The sequence below is a fragment of the Falco cherrug genome, chromosome 6 (genome assembly GCF_023634085.1).
Source record: "Falco cherrug isolate bFalChe1 chromosome 6, bFalChe1.pri, whole genome shotgun sequence".
NCBI lineage: Eukaryota > Metazoa > Chordata > Aves > Falconiformes > Falconidae > Falco > Falco cherrug.
In genome coordinates, this window is record NC_073702.1 from 35,447,663 (window position 1) to 35,469,496 (window position 21,834).

A 21,834-nucleotide genomic window follows, 5' to 3' on the forward strand; every position below is an offset into this window, starting at 1 on the left:
TAAGACGGACTGGCAAAGGCATTTAAAACTGCATAATCCTTATACAAGCATGAACATTTGATGTATCCTTCAGATACTACATATTTAGCAGAAAGAATAATATTTTACAGCAGCTTTAAAAATATGTGTTTCATGGGGGTGGTGTGTGTATATGTGCAGTTTTTCTCCTGCCAATCCTTATCACTTTGGGCCATACTCTTAGATAATGTAAAACCGCATAACTTCATCGACTGCAGTACACTTTGCTGATCCATTCAATTTAGATCTGATCTCTCCAGGTCCCATGTGTATTCAAAACTTAGGAGGTGGAAAAAAATATAAGTAGTATATTTTATCAATATTAAAAATGGTTTTAAATTAATTTTCTAAACATTAAAAATGATACAAGCTGGATGCCTGTTATTTTGGTATCATCCATAACTAGAAACAGATGCTGACTCTTCAAAGTAAATTGCATATGAATGAAAAGTGGTTCTGCTTAGAGTGTAGTAAAAATCACACCAGAAATAGAAAAAAATGTCCAGTGCTTTCGTTAGTAGCTCTCAAAACAAACTTCAAGAAAAAAAATACCACCATTTTTGCACATGAGGAAAGTGAGACACCAAGAATTGGCTTGCAGAAAGCTGGTGACAGAGTCTCTTGAGTGATGATGATCTGTCCAGTGGCCACCTGATCTGTTTTAGTCTATGGAGAGGGTCATGAGCCACATAATAGGGTCATTTGACTTTTGAATCCTTCTCTGGTAACATGGGTTGAAGATTACAATGCCAACATCTTTACAACACTCATATATGTCAAGGTACTTTCTACAACTCAGATGTGGCTGTGCCATTCTATTGGGTTTGCATACCAAGGTTTGGGTAGCAGGGGGGCTACAGGGGTGGCTTCTGTGAGAAGCTGCTAGAAGCTTCCACCATGTCCAACAGAGACAATGCCAGCCGGCTACAAGATGGACCCGCTGCTGGCCAAGGCTGAGCCCAGCAGTGACAGCGGTAGCGCCTCTGGGGTAACGTGTTTAACAAGGGGAAAAAAAACGTGTGTGAAGAACTGCAGCGCGGCAGGGCCCCAGGCTGGGGCAGCCCGTGGAGGGCCCCCTGCCCTGGCAGGGCCCCGCGCTGGGGCAGGGCAGGGTGTGAGGAGCCTCCCCCGGAGGGGCAGGAGCGGCAGGGACAGCGCGGGAGGGACTGACCGCAGCACCTGCTCCCTGTCCCCCTGCACTGCTCTGGCAGAGGAGGTAGAGGAAACTGAGAATGAAGTTAAGCTTGGGAAGAAGGGAAGGGTAAGGGGGAAGGTTTTTTTAATGTTTGGGTCTTATTTCTTATTATGCTACTCAGATTTGATTGATAATAAATAATTTTCCCAAGTCGAGTCTGTTTTGCCTGTGACAGTAGTTGCTGAGCGATCTCCCCCTGTCCTGATCTCAACCCACCAGCCTTTTGTTATATTTTGTCTCCCCTGCCCAGCTGAGGAAGGGAGTGATAAAGTGATAGAGCAGCTTTGGTGGGCATCTGGCATCCAGCCAGTGTCAACCCACCGCACTCATGTTGAGCCTTTTCAGCCGGTAAATATTTTCCCAAACCCCAAACCCAAATTTAAAAGTTAGGCTGAGATATTATATTTTTTTTAATTTCAGTGGAATTTGGTTATAAGGTTCAAGTCCTTTAAGATCTGAGCTTTGATCAATGAATGTTTCACTATATTGGCTAATAACTTAAGAATTCCTTGAGAGCTAGTAATTTCATTTTATCTGCTTACTGATTTTAGATATTTCAAAGCCTGTAGCCTGGAATACAGTTATTGCTAGATAAAGGAGACATTCCTGCAGATAAGTCTGTAAACAGTTCCTGATCTTCCTGGTATTCATACTGGCTTTTCTGTTCGACAGCTCACTAGGAGGTAATGGGGTAAACGCACTGACTATGGGAAGCACACTGAGTTTAAGGACAAATACTCTGCAGCCCTCCAGGAAAATGATGATCATAATGTTTTAAGAGGTTGCATTAAATTCTTCTGTCAAACCAAAAATCCCACTAGTGAACTGCATCTCCTTCCACTGGGGAGGAGCAACAGTATTTAGACACAGATAGACCTCCTATATACTACTACTACTACAGGCTAAGGGACTGGCAGAACTAATGGGAAGGCAAAGTGCAGTACCTCAGGTTAGGTCTTGCTGGAGCAAGCTCCTTCACTCTGGAAAAAAGGTTCTGTCTCATGGCCACAGTTATTCAGGGCTTTGGCTTTACATATTTCATTCAGAACAGTGCACTGCTAGTTGTGCTGTGACCCCTAACACTATATTGTCTGATTGGTTCAATGATCACTCTGAGGAATGAGAACCACCTACCCTATTATCAGCTCCACCTCCTGGGGCTTCCCTTAAAGGGACTTCCATTCAAGTCTGGTCTAGAGTAACACATGCAATTACACTAGGAAGAATGAAAATGTGAAGGGGGCAGCCACTGCAGCTTCAGGTCATGAAATGATTGCTGGCTGTGATTAGGAAGAAATCCCCTCCTCTAAAATGAAGTATAATAGTGTTCATATCTAAGGATTCACAACTGGCCATTGTTAAAGATAGGATATTCCCTGTGTCCGTTCATACAGTCTCTGATTTCCGTCCTCTTCCCCTTTCAAAATGCAGCAAAGGAAAAGACAACTTTCAGAAACTTTCTATCTTCTCATTAAGAAAAAATAAAAATAAAAGGGGTAAAGGCGAAATAAATTTTACTACTTTGCTGCTCTGCTGCTCAACCTTCTGTCACAGCTTTTTCCTTTAAAAGTAATTTTGAATGTTCCTTTTTTTTCTCTTGCATAGGCAGTATTTAATGATTCTAGTATTTGATGTAAAAATTCTGAATTAATTTCACTGTATTGAGACTACTAAATATGATTTCTTTTTTAAGCATGTTGCTCTTGTGAAAGACTGGTCTCTAAGGACTGGCTGTCAGTCATCTCATAAAATAAAGGTTATTATTATTATTATCAGTGGTGAACAATAGCTGATGACTTCAAGTTGAAGAAAGGTCAAGAGACTAATCACTGATATGCTTTCAGCAGCTATCTTTTCTAGTCAGAACTTAAGCAATTATTAAAGGTATATTTTTTCAGCTTTAAAATTTATCCTGTTTTTCCTCATTGTCTGTGTATGTGCATGTATGTGCACACAAATCCATCTCAAGTTAGATTTTTTAGATCTGCCAAGTTTTACTCAGGCAAATGAACCAAACCCATAACCATTTCAGAATCTGGAATATGAATAATTGTGACAGTAATGCATTGTGTATCAGAGGGAGTAAGTGGATGGGGACTTCCTTTTTCTGTTAGCAGCTACCACATCTGCGGCATCCCTAAGCAAATTTGAATTCTCTAGCATGGGTCTTAAACCAAGACTCAATTACTCTGCTTCTGCTGGAATGCTGGGATTCACTGTGGTTTCCTGAGACCTTTGTTTTACAATTCATACACTCTAAAACTGGACCAGGTTTTCTGGAGATACATCCTTTTTCTTTTGATCTTGCAAACTATGGAGTATCAGTAATGTATGAAGCTGTTTAGATCTGTGAGACTGAACAGAGGTGGTAGGACATGCTGCCTTTCCTCAAACTTCAGTTAAAGCATGAGAAGTTTATATAAGTCAACAATGTCTTCCTTCAGACTGAAGAAGCTGGCCATGCTTGGAATCTGTAATGCAGTTGGAGACACAGCCTGACAGACTCGGAGAACTATTCAACCAAAGGCTGTCATCACCTGAATCCCTTCACTGTTTCTGAATGCGTTGTTGAAACTACTGAACAAGTCATTGTTGGTAAATGACTGTCTGAAATAGTTTATTTCTTCACTATAGATTTAACAGAAAATATTAGAGCAAGAGAAAAAGTAGGTGAAATTGATTTCATTTAACAATAACCTTCCAGCCTTGCTGCATGTCTCACTCAAATAACCTTTGTAACTAATTATAGTGGAGCCTGAAAATAAAGTACTTCTAGGCTGAAGGGTTTTAGAAGTCATCAAAATTATCCAGTGCTCAATAATGCCAAAATCCTATATGCTATTATGGTCTTGTGCCAGCAAGGCTGCCTGCAAGTTAACATCTATAGAACTATGAGTGGAACAAGATGCAAACATTGGTATCTTCAAATGTTATATTAATATCTAATGACATAATAGCAAGCTGGGAAATCAATAATTTCTAACTGCTATCTTCTTTTGACTGTATTAAATTCTGAGTGATTGTAATAATTGGTGGGTTTCCTTCTTTTTCAGGTCTGTTACTATATCCAGAAACTCAGCTTCATGCACTGTCCTGCCAGACTACTGTTTTTACCGCTTTGTCCCTTGAAAGATTAGAAGTATGCTTTCATGTTTGCTGGCTACTATCCTCTCTGATGCAGATTTACCATTACAAAAGGCCTCTCTGTCCCCCACTCCATTTGTCTTAGTTTGGGCAGCCTTTTAGATCCCTAGAAGTCAGGACTTAGACTGTTAACATCAAAGGGACTTGTCATTCTTAGAAAAAAGAGCCTAGATTCCTTCCTTTGCCACTTCCCAGATGATGCCCCTTGCTCATATATGCCTGAGTCTCTGTTTCTGTTGGTGTTCTTCCTTTATTTTATTGTAGTATCCCAAATATTCCTTTTTTTATATTTATTTAACTTTCAAGATACCAAATGCTCCATGCACATTGATGAAGAGGAAGTTTTGGTTTCTATGTTTAGTGACCTTCATTATATATTACAAGGTATATCTGTTTACTTGGGCTTTCTTCAAATCACTAGCTCCCAGCTGTAGACCATGCACCATCAGTGATTCATGGAGCACTCGCTGGAGGTCCATAGAGAACTTCCTAGCAAAGCACAGGTTCCTCTGCATTTCCAGCTGCTATCTTACATTAAAACAGATAAAGTTATACCAAATAGTTTCTGAATGCCACTATTCAAAGGAGGCAACTGCTGTTATTACACAGGGCTTATAATCTAGTTGTGAAATGTTTTAGTAGGAGAGGAAAGCGGGAGTCAAGGGGTTGAAATGTGACCCACACCCCAGAAAAGCTTGAGAACACTTGCTCTTTATAATTCCTCTGCCTCAGCTATGATCCTCTGATTGGCCTGTATGAAATATCCTTTTGAATCAAATAAAGTTTTATGATTTCTAAACTCTGATGGCTTTAATTTGCTGTAAATATTTCCAGAGATTATGATACTTTGTACAGCATACCTATAAATAAGTTCTATGACAGCCTCATTAATCAGGCTACATTTGAAAGCATTAGCCTTTTTCCCCCCGTGTTGAATCCATGGCTTATCTTTCCCCAGTTATAATTAGTATTCATTCAAATCAAAACTTTCTTTGCAAACTAGGGAGTTACACTGGGCCTGATCTAGACCTTCTTCATCCTTCAGCTGATATTTGAGAGGTGTTTGAAAACCTGACTCCACATTAGCATATTGCAAATGGACTCTATTTTAAGCAGAGGTAAGTCTACACAGAACAGTCTCAGTACTGTAAATCTTACTCTTTATATATTTAACTTAAACATACCTGGTTCTGAGAACAGAGCATGAATTGGCACCTTTATTTTCCTTGAGTAAAGTAGGTGCCCAAACAGGAAGATCAAATACCAATTTACTGGAAAAGAAGCCATTCCAAATTGGTCAGCACCTGGAAATCTTGCCCTTCCTATACAGGAAAGAATCATTAGTCCATTAAAAAATAATATAAACCCCTTATTTATAGTGGAATGTTTTCAAGGGGAGTTGGGAGAATGTCCCCACTCCAGATCAGCAGGAAACTTTGTCATTTGTGTTTTGAACACTGGGAGGTAAAGATATAAGAAGTAAACCCACTAGAGAAGAATATGGTTCCCAGAACTTCCATACTCCTTGCCACATGTTCTGATCTGTGGGCTAGTACATGCATTAGTGAGTTATTTTATGGAAACATTTACAAGTTAGTTATCAAAGCCCAAGGCTATGGTTTGTTAAGACATTTGGTTTGTCAGAAATATGGATTTAAAGCATAGACTTAAAAACGTAACTTTGAAAAAGACGTCAGTTCATTCAGTGCATATGAAAGGAGTAGAGGGTACAGGATAGGAACCTAAGTACATGCCTTGTGCTACTACTATTGTGCCAAACATAATGTTGCACAGAATTGCTTCCTAAACTCACCACTCTAATTTCTCTCTTCAATCAGTGGAGGACATATATTGTCACAGGGTGATTCATAAGGGACGTCTCTGCATAAGATGAAACAGCCTGCAGGGGTGCTTGACTCCATCAACAGTAAAAAGAAATAACATGAATAAGAAAATGGTGAATTTCCAGATAATCAGGTTATTTGAGATGAATCTAATCTTAGATTTGAAAACATTAGGATACTTAAGTAGAGGAGGATCTACTTGACTGGACTTGCATGTGAGATAGCTGATGAGTTTCTTGGTTCTACCAAGACATTGACACATGCGCAGAAGAACTTGCTCAGGGAACTTTCAGGTATTTTTAGAGGTCAGGAAGCAGATGAATAGTTTTCATGATCTTAATTTTGAATAAGCAGTTCAAATTTGTTTATACTTTTTCCATATTTTGCATTTCCTGTATCTTCCCAAGGGTACCAATATCTCAGACAGTCACTTCCTGAATTTCTCAGAGTACATTCAGCTCTTGAATCTTTATGTGACAATAATGTGAAGAACTAGCATAAGTATTAAATATGATTCTTTGTATGGTGAATGTTGGGGAGGAGAACAGAAAGTAAAACAGATTGTCAGCTGACAGAGACAGCAGAGTGTGCCACGTAACACTCACTGGCAATCTATCACATCAGGATTTGTGAAAAAACAATGAAGGATACTGGAATGCATTTCCCACCAGTGCTAGCACTGGAAATCAAGTAAAGGCAACCTTCACATCCATCTCCACCACCTTTTATGTCTGAATATATCCACAGATCTAATGCACTTCTCTTTAGTTGTTAACAAATGACAAATCTTGACAATACATCCTGATGTCCAGTATGGTTCTGTCCTCACCTAACCCAAAAGCTCTAGTGTCCTGTCAGATGTATGATGCACTGAAGTCTATTTCATACTTGTCTGGGAAAGCAGACAGTGCTTTTATACCTTTTCTTTTCCTTAACTTGAGAGTCAGGTAATGGGCAGGACTCTCAAACTCAGGTGTGATGAAGACCAGTGGCTACAACTGAAATCGAAACTGTGAGCTGTGCTCTTCTGGAAATTTGGCTCGTAGGTATCCCTCTTCACATCCCATCATGTCAAGTCATGAAGGTGTTAAGTGATACCATCAGAAGCAAGTAAATAAGATTTAAATTAATCTTTCTAAATAATAGGTCTTTGTATCTATTCAACAAAACTTCATAATATTAGGCTGGGTGAAGTTCTTGGCAGGTCTGTAACAAGGATTCCTGCTCCCACAGATGGACAACTGCTGAAATAGCAAGCCACTAAGAAGAGCACAAGACAGCTACAAAAAGGCACGATAAATTTTATGGAGGGAATAAAGAAAGTGAAAGCTGAACAGAGCTGGAAAATATCAGAAAGTAAAGAATTACAGTGGAGTTCTGATGGGTCTTCCTGTTCTGTCAGCTTCTCTTTTCAGAGTTAAATTTGGTGGAAATGAGCAATAGGAATTTTTTTGGTTTTGTTTTCGTCTGAGGTTGAAATTGGAAGGTGACTTTGTCTTTTATATGAGATGTTATGAGAAAATTCATGTGATGTGCACAGTCTGTGATGACTGAGAATGTTTGATCACAGGAAGAGAAGGCAAGGGGAGAGGAAAATTTTCAGGGTCAACTTCAGAAACTTTTAAGAATTAAATATTTTGAAACAAGTCTTAGAATTCTAATGAATATATTCTATACAATTTTATTATGGACTTTAATCTGTCCATGGATTTTTTGCTGATCCTTGTACTTATTAATTGCTGTAAATCATAGCAATATGCACAAAGGAATTAACAATGAGTTTACACTGTGCTCAGTCTAGTCGGAAACACTCTGCTCTCACCCATGCTTCAGTCAAGATGTGGGCAAAATGAGTTGTAAGATGCTATACTTAGCACCTAGCTAAATATACGTTGTTCTATGCTATGCCATGAGTGGATATCATGCATCCACAGGGAAAAGGTGAGCTGTCATTGTAATAGACAGAAGTTAATAATCCCTTTTTCTCATTACAGCTTTTCAACTCAGAGATAATACTGATTGGAACTGGGTTATACTGCTGCTGACTTCCAGTCTATTGTCTTCATTATTTTGGATGACCTTCCTTGACACTGCTTTGACATGCCCTACCTGAACAGCTGGAAGCTGACCTTACTTCAAACACTTTCCTGTGAGTGCCCAGAGGGTGGCAACAGCCTTCTACAGTTCACTGAGAAGGACTCATGGAGAAGCTTATCTTACCGCAGCATCAAGAAGCAGGCGCTGTGCTTCTACAAGCCCTAGTGAAATGTGCAGATGAACAAATCCTAGAAAGAACAGTCAGTCAGCTATGGTTTTGTAAAGTGGATACTCACATGCACACTGAAGTGCTGCAGGTGTTGAAATAAAGAACAGAATTTCTCTTACAAAACATGAAAATCTCCTTTTAAAGGAGGCAGGAGTCACTTCATGAGAAGTATCAGACAAATTACATCCTAGAGTGGCCTCATTTTCTCCAACGACTGTTAAAGAAAACTGCAGGATAGCTTAAGTTTCAATGTAGACATCTTCACTGTTGATTTCAGTGGTGAGGGGATTCAATCTGAGATTACATTGTCTACCTTTAACATTGCACAGGCACACAGTAACCCCATTACAGTTAATGGAGAGCAAGGGCTTGCTTCAGATAGCCACATAGCTACATCTGAGGCAACCCCAAGGAATTCAAGACATCCACACTAGACTGGCAGATATGAGAAGTGAATTAAAGGAAATGTACCCTTCTTAAGCCAGTAACAGCTGGAGCTAGGTGGAGTCTCCTAGATCATCTCTGTAGACAACTGTATTTAAGCTATCAAATTCCACCTCCCAGCACATATTTAGACTGTTCCACATGAGCATGGAGTTAGGTGTCATTAATTTAAGCAGGATCCTATCCATGAAGTTGGATGAGATCAATCCCATACTAAATATCTGAAGACCTACGTCAGTTTTGCAATGGGATAGTCTTTTTCACAGGTCCTGACAATATTTTTGCCCTGTGAATTTCTCCTTCTCTAATGAGCATGGAGAGATTTGGAGCTACTGGACAGAGTCCAACAAAGGGCCATGAAGCCAATTAAGCGCCTGGAGCACCTCTCAAAAAAGAAAAGGCTGAAAAAGCCAGAACTGTTTAGTCTAAAGAGAAGAAATGATAAAGCTACATCCTTTCCCATAATTACATTATTTGCATGGATTGTACTGCAAATACCACATTTTTCACTGGGTATTTTTATTTCCTATCTATTTTAAAATACAGATTAACTTGTGTGTGTGTGTGTTTGTATGTTTGTCTGTCTGCTTTCATAGTCCTTCAAGATAAAATCTCCCTGAGGAAGAAAACATGCTGAACATTTGTACAGTAATCAAGGCAATTGGCAAGTATGTTATACCACAGATACCTTTCCTTCCATTTTAGACAGTTTCTTTCATTTTTACATCATAAATATGTAATCTAAGCCAACAAAGATAGTTGAACTAAAAAGAAATAATTTTTAACCAAAATTCAGGAATGTCTTTAACACCAGATTGCTTGTGCCACCACAGTGCTGGATGCTATAATCAAATTATATAATCTCAAAGCATTGAGATAGGTTGGATCATGTTTTGCTCCACAGATAGGACAGTATAGCCTAACATTTGGCCAAATTGCCTTGTAACTACAAATTCAGATTTGATTTTATCCATTTGCCCATTTGTTCTGGATAAATTGAAGCCAAAGATCCTTCCTTCCTATCATTTTCTGTAACAAATTCAATTTGTAGTGCTGTGTAATAACGGACTGACCATAAATGGTGCAAATCTGCCAGTAATTGGCAAGCAAATGCTGTCTGAATTTGATTATGTTTATTCTTATAGAGCTCAGGTCTTGCAAAGGCACACATTTCATACAATAGTGTTCAGGGCACTCAGATATCTGCAGGACTGTGGACTAGTAAGGTATGCATGTTCCTTGACTGACTGCTGTATTTACAAAGCAAAAGTGTGTGTGCTTGGTTTCAGTTCAAGACAGTATAGGCAAAATTTAATTTTGCTACTCTCAGGACAAAGAGCTGGGACTGAGTCATGTTCATGTCATGGCCACAGGTGAAGCAGAATTGGTGGAAGGAAGAGCTGGGGAAGAATACTTCAGAATCATTTTGCTGGTTCCACTTCCTCCACAGGGAAAGTAGGACTGTGACTTTGCCTTGAGGAGCCACCTACCTAACTTCTTTAAACATATGGCTTCCCAGCAGCACCTACCTTCTCTCACAGCTCCAAACTTCCTTCAGTGGTGGCAATGAGAAAAAGTAACAGCTTCTTAGGATTTTAGTAAAACAGGCATTAGGGTTATCCTGGGAAGGTTTTTTATTTATCCCCCCACCCCCTGCCCTGTTAGTTTAGCTAATTGCCTACCTTGCTCAATGTGTAGAATAATTGTCTTCATATGTCCAGGAACCACATGTACACAAAGCAACCTATGCTCCCAATGGCCAGATTAGTTCAAATAGCAAGGATGTCCTGCAACCAAAGAAAAGAAACTCTGTGGTTTTACAGCGGATCACTATGCAGACAGAGAAAGAAGTTAAGCAGCTTGCTAACAACATCCCAGGAATTAGCCCTGAATAATGTAATATCTAACTCAATATGCATAAGCAAGTGCTTGCCTAACTAAATTACCTGATAATTCTGATATTGGCTGTTGGGTTTGTATAAAAATATGTATTCATACATTTTAACATGGAACTCCTAGCTGATTTTGGTAGGGAACTCTGTAGAGAGAATATTGGCAGGCTACCTCTCTGAGCAGGGCTGTGGGAGGCTTAAGTGTGTTCTGGGTAATGTAGTCTGATTTCTGTTTTAATGGACTGAATAACTAGAACAGGCACTTATGTTAAATGGCCCGACTGAGAACTCAGCAGCCAGTCGAGGTAAGAAAGAGTTTAAGATAAAAGTAATAATCTATAAGTGTTTAAACCCATTGTTCCAAACGAGAATATAATGTCTAGTACCAGAGCCCAAGAGAGCAGGTGAGACATTTGGTTCTGTATCTGACCCTGATGGTGATTTGCTATGTGATCTTGCACAAATTTGGGGAATATTCCTGAGTGCTGATTTAAATGCCTGTAAACCAGTTGTATTACAATTTATTTGCCACTTGGGAAACCATGGGAGGAAAGATTCTGGAGTTTAACTAATGTTCCTAAAGTGCTTTAAGATTGCTGGATGAGTGATATTCAGTAAATATAACATTTAGAGACTTACATTTAATCTATCCAAAGTAGTTCAGGAGGATCTTCATTGAAGCCCACTGAGCTGCAATAGCACAACATTAGCAAGCATAAGATCACTTTGCATTCCATCATTAGAAAGAAAAAAATCTACCTCTCCCCAGCTTAATGTGTTGGGTTACTGTTAATGTCATTGCAACAAGTATGGGGGTAATTTCAGCTGAGCACTGTTTCATATCCACATTACAAAGGCAAATGTCTGCACAAAAGGCTGTAACTGTTTGCAAAGCTGTGAATAAAGTGTGACCAATGATAACATGTCTGAACATGACTATGGATTAGAACCATTCAGGATGTCATAAGAAAGAGAAAAGCTCAGTAATTTGTAAACTTGATGTTCTATGTCGATAATATATCAAGGTAATACTATTTTTAAAGACAAACACTTTAGTCTCCTGATGCTTAAAGGACTCAGGATGGAGGAAAAAGTCATTGAAAAAGATGCTGGACTTGCAGTAAATGGGATGAACATTTTCTTTAATATTATTTTAGACATTTTTGTCCAAAGCTTTCAGATTTCAATCACTAGCCCACTGAGTCTGGGGAGGAATTGATTAAAAATAATAGTAATATAGCATCCCAGTCAGAAGCGAATTGAATTCAAGACCATTCAGGGTCCTATGAAGCTTTTAAAAGATAAACATTTCAGAAAAATGCCGAAGGGAGTTTCTACTTTTCCTCCCTTTTGGTACATGAAGTTTATGTGCTTCTGACAGACAGAAACTAAAAGAGACTAAGAGAATTTAGTGAAAAGGTGACCTGGTGAAATACTTTTTTTTTTCTGTTCTTTTGGGAGCAAAAAGGGAGGATTAGCTTTCAAGTTTCAATCACAACGTCAGTGGGGTTAAGAGCAGAGTTAGTTCACAGGAACACAGTTCCAAAGAAATTGAATTTTGCCATATGGTCTGCAGTGAGTGGAAAACCTTGGTGTGCCTGTAACCTAGTGTTGCTTCATCTTCAGTGAGTCAGTAGGAATCTACATTCCCAATAAAGTCAGTAAAGAAAGCTATGGAGTGATCCAGTCTGCTTAAATTAAGCACAGATTTTCTTCTCACAGTGCAGAGAAATAACAAGAAATGTGAGCTACCTTCTAGAGATAGTCCCTAACAGGAAGGTTCTCTTAAAAAAATCAAAGGTTGTCAGCATTGCCCATTCATCACCCCTTTGTCCCCTTTTGCCTAAGGAGTGTGAGGGTCTCCAGTCCCCTCAGCTCAGCCACATTTCCCATGCCAAGAAGAGTGCTTGGACCATCAAGTAAGAGCTGAGAGAAGGAACATTACTTTCAATAGAAAGAGGCAGAGTCATGCTCCAAAGTCTGCTCTCTGAAGCGTTATTATGCATCTGGATCAAAACTGCCTAATTCCTCATGATTTCACAGTATGGCTGATTACATGCAAGTGCTCATCCCAGCTCTTTGACACTGTTCAGCTTTACAATTCAAGTGCAGCCTCAGGTCCACTCCAAGAATTAAGTGGGTTTATTTCCAAAACTGGTATTTCTGCACATATGTGTATGCAAGCAAATTTCAGAGCATGGCTAATGCGTGGTTAAATTTCAGTGCTTACAGAAGCAGACAGTATTGGAGAGCAGGTGAGCAGGTTCACTGCTAGAGGATTAGTGAGGGTCTAGGTTCCTAAGACCAACTTGCACAAATTTCAATCAACTGAGCTCCTTCCCTTCCCCCCGCCCCCTTTTTTTTTTCTTTCCCTAAACATCAAAAGTAAAAATAAAAAGAAAAATATGCTCTTGTGTTAAATTTCTACATCAGTTTTGGACTTCTATAGACTGAGCAATCAACTTTGTCAGAGCTACTATAGCTCTGATTCAGCAAAATACTCTTTGAATCTAAGTTTAACCCCAAGTCCTATGGACTGCTTTCCTGAAAAGAACACAACCGCCTTGCAATCTGGCAACTTAAAACCTGAATCACTTACATTTGTTTTTTAACTCCAGAAAATCTCAGCCCCAAAAGAGAAATCAATTGTGTGAGAGCATTTCTGCCTATTGGTACATAGAGCATAAAAACTTAAATGCATTCGGATAGGATCTCAACCAGGATATTTCTGGAATAACTGTTTTTGTCATTGGGCAAAAAAGAGCAATCATAGCCTTTTGGGGGAGAGGGGGAAGCTGAGTTAGATGCTTAAGTGTGGAGAACATTCCTAACAGCCCTCACCTCCTCTTGCCCACAAAGTTAAGTACCTATTCTACTTTTAATGTGTGAGGTTTACGTACTAACTTTCTTTTGAACATTTCTTTCTCAGCCCCATGTTTTGTGGTGGATATGTTTTCAGGTCTTTCTCACTCTCCCCCCATTCATTGAAGAGCCTAGTAGCTGTATTAAAATGCCTTAAAGTATGTCTAGTATTAACAACAGCATTACTTTTCTTGTCTTTTGTGGTGCCTACACAGAGGGTTACCATAGCCTTGTTTCCAGTGCAACCAATGGACATAGAAAGAAGCAGCACCAAGGTGTGGTGAAAGCACAAGTGTCTCATGCCTGCACTGCACATGGAGTGCATACCTCTGGAGACTGAATAGAAGAAAAAAAAACACTTTGCTTTTATTCTTCAAAACATGACAGTTCTTTCTGCTTGGGGCTCAAAGGACAGTTTGCAAGGGGTGGACAAGCCTCCAAATCATTACTTTCAAAAGTTTGTTATTCACAGTGCAATTTTTACTTTGAACCAACTGTTCAAGTGGTGGAGCCTGGATAATACATTCCGTTGTTTTCCTATTTGTTTACATCCTGCCAATTTCACATGTAACACAAATGGCATCAACAGCAGTGGTGTGTCCTTGTGATACGAAAAAGGCAAGCCTGTACAGACTTTATTTCTGTTTCTGGAAATAGGCAGCAGCCTATACCAGTAAATTGAATAGTGAGGGCAACACATTTTGAACCCTGAAGCCAACTGGCACCGTTTAGCCACATACATCCTACTAGACATTCATCCTTCAAAACCAAGAGGCTGTCTCAACTGTCCGATGGGAATTGCCCTTCCTTGGCTCTGATGCCCTGAGCACCTCCGGGAACTCCTTGGGACAGTGCTAACCTGGCCCCAGACAATAGCATGCCAAAAGCTGTTTAGCAACTTATGGTATGGATGGTGTCTGAGACTTGCCACTGTTTCATTCCCTTGCATAAACTTCCCTTGATGCTCTTTTTTGGATTTCAGATGTTACTTATGTTGCCTTTGCATCTCACTATCGAGTTCAAGTTCTATAGTCAAGAGTTTGGAGGTGGCGCAGGCAGGAGATGGCTGCAAGACAGAAATCAACTATTTCAGAAAATTATTGTGATAACACAAAGCACACAAAAAAACAGGCAAATAAGGCACAATCTGCCTTAAGAATAAAACACAGCAATGTTTGGGCTGGGGTTTATATTACAGAATCTAATTTCAACATGGAAGGAAGAAAAATTAAGAAAAAGAACACCCCAAAACTCTTTAAGTATACTGTATGTTTCTATTAAAATTTGCAAATTAATTTTCTGTTTATATTCACTTTTCCTGAATGAACTAATACTTTTTCTTTTACAGGAAGAGCTTTTGGGTTATAGCTTGCTTTCTGCTTGCGTGAACCGGCAATGAATAATACAGCATTAATTTGGAAGGAGAGATGCTTCATTTTTCTTAAACAGACTGTATATAAGTCCATTGTGACCATGAAATCATTTGGAAAAGCAGCTAAAATGGAGGAAAATACTTCAATGTAGTATAACATTCTATTTGCTGATAATAGATGACTTGTACTTGATCATAGCCTTGGATTTCTATTTGCAGTATGGGTATACAGAATGAAAAGCACTGGAAAGTTGTAGATAATTTTGGTTCAATTATATGGTAGAAATTTAAATTTCTGAAGCTAAATTGAAAATAAAAGATAAGAGTACATTTCACTTTATTTCTTCTATTAAAACACTGTACAAAAATCCCATCTTTCCAAATGCTGGAAAGGAAGTAAGACCTTTTAGCTATTAGAACTGAATATCTCAATGAGACATTCAGAGAGAGTAGGGATGTGCACCGGGGAGTGTTAACAGCCTTTATATGTAGATTGTTCAAGGAAGTGATGCTTCCACTTAACTGGCTTAGAAGGACAGGAAAAACAATCAGTAGTTAGCTTTTAAAGAATGAACTGGCTTCTTTCATGTTTGACTTCCTTGTGTTTGGTGCTGTTAATTGTAGGTCTCTGAAGTTGACATATAGTACTGGATCCTATAAACACATTAAGATAGAAATGCCAACTCTGGTAGTATACAATGTAAACATATGTCTATGCTTCATAGTCAATGTTACTGAGATACCTTCAAACGTGTTCATGAAGAGATAACTCCAAAGCTAGGAACAGGATCTGCTTGAACCAAAGACTGCTGCCAATGGGCAGGGCATGTTCCCTTGGGCACAACCTCATGCCAGCACCGCTTTCATTCCTCACACTGGTATCTCTGAAGAAAGCTGCACTGTATGCTGTGGGCACAGTGATACGTCCAGGGCTTTAAGCACCAAGTTCCACAGCAACTGCTTGAAGCACCAATGCTGTGCTGTGAGCTCGAGTTAGACTATTCCTCCAGGCTATCAACAGAGGTACCAGACAGCAGATGCTTTCAAAACAAACACTCCAGAAAAGACATGGAAGAAACCCAAATGGGATGAGCATGACTAGGAGCAGTCTAGAGCAGCAGCTTTGTTGTAAGTGTTCATAGGCTGGGTAGCTAAGGCACTACAGAAAGGAAAGGGGTGAAGAAAGTTATTGCCTCTTTGGGGGATTTGGGAAGATCTATTGCACTAAGTCTACTAAGGTGGAAAACAGTGGATGTGCTTTTTATCAGGCACCTTTGAAATTGACCTCCAGGTGAATGGAAATGAATTTCCACCATTTCAAAGCTGAACTGCACAGGAAGACTGTGGTCCACTCTTTCTGGTTTTGTCATTCAGCTCTACCACTCCTCACCTGCATAACTCCAGAACCATACAACTTTATGACAAGAGAAAGAGTTTGGCTTATGAAGAGCAAAATGAACTAGTTTCAAAATCCAGTCTAGATTTAATATTGCAAATCTTCACCTTTTTTTTTTTTAATTTTCTAATGCTATAAGAGGATCCCCACTCATACAAAGAATGGTGGTACTGTGGAATAAAAAACAATGGAGATCTGGATTGCCTGTGTTCCTTTGGAATATTTTATTTAATCCCATCTCCATTAATTTACAAATGTAAATGTGATTTAATAAAGGACAGTGGGTATCTGTACCACGTAGTTGCATGAAACAGAGAGAGATGGGGGTGGAGGGTGGATAATTCTAATCAAACTACTCACACCTTGCCCTCCTTGACATGCAATACCACTTTAAACAGCAGTGCTCTAATAAAGAAAAGAGCTACTGTACTTACCCACTCAATAATTTGCATAATTTGAAGAGCTGAAAATGTCACTGCTGTTTTATGATAATTGTTGGGAAATTATTAGCTATAGCATTTATACATTCCAGAAAAAAAAATAAAGTATTTTACTATTCTCTCTTTAATATTAATAAGGTTTAATAAAATGAAAAATAAAATCACCTTGGAGGACAAACATTATGTGTAAAATAATAGGTGTCATATGAAGGTACATGAGTTATCCATCCATTTGCGGTAGCTTGTCATATCTGGGAAAGACTTAAAAAGACAAACTCTTGACTGCCCCTCATGCAATTTCAAATGCAAATTTTAACAATAGGAATAGCTAAAAATAATCCGTTATTTTCTTCCTTCTCTGCCTTGTATCTGTGATTAGAATACTCCAAAGTCATGTCTCCTGTAATTCAAACATTTTTTAATTGTGACAGATGTACATGAGCTGCTCCTCTCTTGCCCATTGTTCTTCTCCCAGCTAAACCCTTTGATAAGATGATTGAGACATTGGTTCAAGTTAACAGAATATAGTCCTCATAGCTCCCTGAACTTAGCCATTTCTGTTGTTGTAGAGTAGCTCCAATACAAATGCTTGAGGGAGCATGGTTTCATAGAAGTCGCTGTCCAGCATCCTTTCATTTTCTATGTCTTTTTCAGACTCCTTTTTTTTCTTATACTGTAATAATACAGCTGAGATTTAGAAAGGTCATTTTTAGAATACTCGTGAAAGGCTAGACTGCATCTTCTTTGCTCAGCTCCATCTGGGAACCTGGCCATGAATTCCAGTCTCTCTTCGGGTTTCCAGTCTCTGTGTGATGTGAATGATGTATTTCCCCTAATGGACAACAAAATCTGTTTTGACAGTCTGTGCAGAATGGAAAGCTTATTAATCAGTTTCCTCCCACTTTAGTGTAACTGCTTAGTTACACTTATAGCCTAGAAAGGAGAGGAGGAAAGAGATAGCAATTCAGTCTAGAAAGGAGAGGAGGAAAGAGATGGCAATTACTGTTACACAGACAAAGATGAAAGTTTCAGGTATACCTTCTTTATCGAGCACAATTTTACAAAGGATGAAGTATCACATATATACAGGACATAAACTCTCATTCCAAGAAACACGACTTCTATCCAGACCCAGTAAGTGTTCCAAAATGCAACACATATTCTCTAGAAAGGTATTGAGGTATATTTACTTTTGTTTAATCAAGAAAATATTGTCAGAAATTGCCAAAACTTCTCTATTTAAAAGTAGTGGTTTATTTTATACTTTATTAGAGAATAAGTCTAAACATTTTTTGCCTTTTTTTGAAATGTAGGTGAGAGAATAAAGGATAGCCTAGAGTGGCATGAAAGAATTAACACAGCCTCACAAAGACTGGCCATTCCATCTGTGTACTAAAAAGTGACTGTGTGCAACAGCCCAGGATATCGACCACCATTTCATGTATTCACCAGAATTACAATAACTGCTCTGCAAGTCATAGTGGTAGGACTTGCCAAAAGTAAAGCTGGTGGTGCCACCAGTAGATCTCAGAGTGGAAGAAACATTCTCCACCTTCACTGGAAAAATTTACAAAGTCTTTTTATGTTACAGAAATCCATATGGTTGTAAAGCATTGTGTAGAACTGTCTATATTTATCTGGACTATTTCTATGGTAGTGTGGCCATCCTAGTGTGGCTCTCCACCCACTTGAATTGACCCTGTGTTTCATAATTGGTGTCTACTATATTTGTTATCACTAGAAGACATTGGATATTATAGCATATATAGACATCTCACTATGACCTTAAGTTTGATTGTCTGTTTTTTTCAGGCCATATTTTTTCTTCTGAGAAATCAGATGAAAGCATCCCTTTTTAGAAAGACATCTAATCTTGTAGGGATTCAAAGCTCTAGTGAGTTGTCCAATGTTTAATTACCCTTACTGCTGGGAAAATGCAGTTGTGCTATTTCAAGGTTGAATTTTTCTAGCTTAAATTTCAAGCCCTTTGATCTTGTTAGGTCTTTGTCTCCAAGACTGAAAGACCTCCAGTATCAAGTATTTGTTTTCTTGTGTCAGTACCTATACACAGTGATCAAGACACCTCTCAACCTTTATATTCAATAAATTGAGCGCTTTAAGCTTCACATCATAAGACTGGTTTTATAGCCTCTGAATAGTTTTTTTGTTTAGTTGGCTGTTTTTATTGTTTCCACTAATCTTATAAGGGGAGAGAGTTAGTCTCTAAGATGTCAAAGATATAGCTACTACCACCCCCACCTTTGCTTCTACTTCTATTACTTGAATCTTAAAAGGGATACTCCAAAATGAACCCTCTAAAATTTTATCTAGTGGAAAGATACTCAGATAAATGAGTACATTCATTTGACATTGAATGGTGAAGTGCATACAAAAGCAGCAGGTACAAACAAACTCTCACATCAGTCAAATACCTGCAGACCATCAATTCCACCAAATATCTGTTTTGCCCTCCAGTAGTTGTGATAGTGTCTAATTTCAAAGCTAGATTTTTTGTGTATTTTCCATGTGATTCATAAGCACTTTCTTTTCCTGATGTTAACATTTTTGAGACAATATTTTTGCCAGGTTCTTTTTTCTCCTTCAGGATTTTTTATTTAGTAGTTCAGGCTACATCTCATCTATCAAGAAAGGCTTTGCAAATACTGGAAGTCCTGGACTTTTCAAAGTATATGTCCATTTTATTTTAAGCTGTTTCCTTTTCCAAAATGCCCAGAGCAGATCTGTTACATCTCATTTGAATTAGCAGTCCAGAACAAAAAATAATATATACTGATAATAGTTATATGCTAATTCATTAAGGTCTGCCATTACCTGGGTGCTAATTAAAAGGAAAAATGGTTGAAGGATAAAGTAAGGCTTGCAAGCATATCACACACGGGTTCTTTCCTAATATATTTCCCGTCTATCACACTTATTACTGCAGGGTGGGCTGACAGGTTAATTATGTACTTGCAGGAGAACTGATACAGAGGATATTACAATCTCAAAAGCAAACACTTATAATCATTTTATCTAAACAGAAGACAGCCTCACCTTGATGAAGGTCTACATTTAGTGAACATTTTAAGGCAACAGTCACTGCACTCTCAAGGAAGGTACCTGATAAAGTATCCATCAGTAGATACCAAGCCAGAGGTATATAGTATGGGCTGCAAGAACATAGCAAATTCATATGCTAGGACATGGAAAAAAAGATTGATTTTGTGATGAAGCCTTAGGACTGGGATTCACAAAATTCTGTTTTAATGTCCAGGTTAATTTATTTGCAGATTTCTTGTGTGCAAGCATTTTACTGTCATAGAGACCCAGTATGTGAGACTCTCCCAGTGGGTCATATACCACTGAGCAATCCTTTCGACAGGCATCTGACGTATTTGATTATATGACTGCCATTTGTATATATGTCCTGTTCTCTGGGTGGCATGCTCCCAGATGTGTCAGATCCTCACAGCTGGGAATGTTTCCAGTGAGGATGCACTGTTAGAGAGATCCTATTAAAAAGCACACGTGCTCCTGCTGTTGTGTAGCACACAATGTCTAGTCTGGACTGGGACAGGCAAATACATCAGCCAGTCATAGATCAGGCTGCTCATCTATATCTAGCAAACCTTTTGCCAGACATGGAGAAGGCTCTTGTACTGAGTACATATGAATTATCTGACTCCTGAAATGAGTCTCTCCCTATCTGGAGAAAGGCAAGAAGAAAATCTCACACAGAACATTTTGACTTGATAGATGAAGATGTAGCTGCAGGCAAATCATAGAGATATTTATGTATTTTGTTTAGAAAGAAACCCAAAAATTTAACTCCATTAAGTCCTGAAATTTTAAGGTTTCTTGAATTCTTGTTTCAGGTTTTTTTCCCCTCAGTTATTCTGTTTTTCTTTTTCAAATGGGTGGCATTATTATTCCTGTTTCTCCTTAAGTTACCTGCCATATTTAACAGTCACCCATTTGATGTTAGTCATTCTGTACTTTGTGTTTATTCATTGCTTACTACAATCAAACCCAGGCAGAAATTAAATAATACCTAGATATCCAAGCACATCTTTTTTCTACAAGATTCAGAATGCATCAGAATGCATTTTACTTCCCTCTGTATCCCAAAGCTACAAAAGAATTTCTATATCAGCTGTTGGGTTTACATCAACTTTTCATAAAAGTCCAGCAGAATAAAGGCTGTGCACAAGTATTAGTTCCCTCACATGGAGCTGGTCCTAACACAAGAATAAAATATTAATCAACTAAATTATTCAAGGAGTAATTGTTGGTATTTGTTGAATAATGTATTCTGTTCATGGTGTCTGAATACTACAAGAATGAGGTGAATAAATTATATGACAAAGCAGCAAAATCACTGACTTGCATTTGTTGAATAGCATTTGACCTAAGCTAAATGTATTTTAATAATAACAGCATAAGAGAACAAAAAATTTAGCTTGTTTTCCTTTCTGACAAAGAGTATGGCTTTAGGTATGTATTGTGATGATCCTTAAGCTGTATAACAGATGCTGAGAATTGACAACTAGAAAAATAATATGCTACACAGTGGTTTTCAGATTACACAAAACACAGTATTTCTTCCCTTCAGAAAACATATATTTTATTGTGACTAGAAAACATTCTAGTAAGTGGACCATAATGATTGCAAAAGTAAGTTAAGTTCTGCTTATTCGTTATTAGAGTTTATATTTCCTATGCATTCAGGTGCTTTACTCCCCTTGCGTACTTGCTAGAATCACATTCTTCACTACACGAACAAATATTACACCACTGAAAAAATACACACACTTTTATTTAAGGGTAGTACTGAAAAATTCCACATGAATAGAAAAGCCCTGTTCTCAGCAATAAGTTGTTTCTTCTAAGAAACCTATGAACCAGGAATCCTGGTCTGAATAAACAATGGGGACATACAATATGTGCATGTTGAACAGAAC

The 21,834-nt window shown here is 38.5% G+C and overlaps 1 long non-coding RNA gene across 1 annotated transcript; it reads left to right on the forward strand.

The window, feature by feature from the left end:
* The first annotated feature begins 1,170 nt into the window (after nucleotides 1-1,170).
* On the forward strand, nucleotides 1,171-4,593 carry LOC114016882 (uncharacterized). Its single transcript, XR_003561629.2, has 3 exons — nucleotides 1,171-1,279; nucleotides 3,658-3,808; nucleotides 4,267-4,593. It is a non-coding gene; the product is annotated as an uncharacterized LOC114016882 (long non-coding RNA).
* The last annotated feature ends 17,241 nt before the right edge of the window (nucleotides 4,594-21,834 follow it).